The sequence below is a fragment of the Tenrec ecaudatus genome, chromosome 14, assembly GCF_050624435.1.
Source record: "Tenrec ecaudatus isolate mTenEca1 chromosome 14, mTenEca1.hap1, whole genome shotgun sequence".
Classification (NCBI taxonomy): Eukaryota; Metazoa; Chordata; class Mammalia; order Afrosoricida; family Tenrecidae; genus Tenrec; species Tenrec ecaudatus.
The window spans coordinates 110,942,583-110,943,571 of record NC_134543.1 but is presented as its reverse complement, the minus strand read 5'-3'; the positions used below and the strand labels follow the sequence as shown (position 1 = coordinate 110,943,571).

The 989-nt window shown below is 52.5% G+C and overlaps 1 non-coding gene across 1 annotated transcript; it reads left to right on the top strand.

The window, feature by feature from the left end:
• Window positions 1–825: 825 nt before the first annotated feature.
• LOC142426986 (U1 spliceosomal RNA) lies at window positions 826–989 on the top strand. Its single transcript, XR_012779835.1, has one exon. It is a non-coding gene; the product is annotated as a U1 spliceosomal RNA (small nuclear RNA).

Here is a 989-nt window from a genome sequence, read left to right as displayed (position 1 = left end):
CTGTGTCTGATTCTTCTATGTGCATCATTAAGTCTGTCACTGTGTTTTGTCTCTGGTTTTGTTGTTGTTGTTGTTGTTGAGAATGATGTGGTCTGTTGATTTTTCCTCGATCCTTTTGTAGGCCTCATGTTTCTGAGAGTTCTGGAGGCCCTTAGGTCTTTCTCTGTGTTACTGTTAAGGATGCTTTCAGCGGGCTGCCTGTGTCCTACTATAGAGGTGAGTCAGACTGCTGTGTAGGCAGAGTTCCTCAGTGGTTCAGTGGGCAACAGTGGTGAGGAGTTTCAGTGACTGGAGTGGAGACTGGAGCATATATGTACGCCCCTGGGCTGCTTAGATCTGGTCTGTCAGGCCACACTTAGCAGGCTTTTTCCTTGTTTAATTTTAAAAATTGTCCCTTTAATTTTTAAAGATACCTAAAAGAAGGCAAAGGTGGAGGAGGCCTCGCTGCCATGGGAGGTGGTGCTGATCTAGGCCTAAGAATCCAGGCTATGTGTTGGGAATGTATGCTCTTCAGATCAGGCATGCATTGCCCCTTACTTCCTGCAGACCTGGAGTGCTGATCCTGTAGGCAGAAGCGGTGCTGGAGGGACTTGCACAGCAGCCGTGAGCCTCCCACACCAGCAGGAACGGGATGGGGCAGCAAGGCAGGAGCACTCAGGGCCACCGCCCTGGGAGCATGAGCCACAGGGTGTTGCGGTGGTGTGGACCAGCCTGGGAGTGGGTAGAAGTGGTGTGGGCCCAGGCAGCAGGCGTGTCGCCAGCAGGAGCAGTGGGGAAAGCACAAAGCTGCCAGCTCAGAGAATGCACTTCAAAGAAATCCTCCCAATACTTACCTGGCAGGGGAGACACCATGATCACGAAGGTGGTTTTCCCAGGGCGAGGCGTATCCATTGCACTCCGGATGTGCTGACCCCTGCGATTTCCCCAAATGTGGGAAACTCGACTGCATAATTTGTGGTAGTGGGGGACTGCATTCGCGCTCTCCCCTG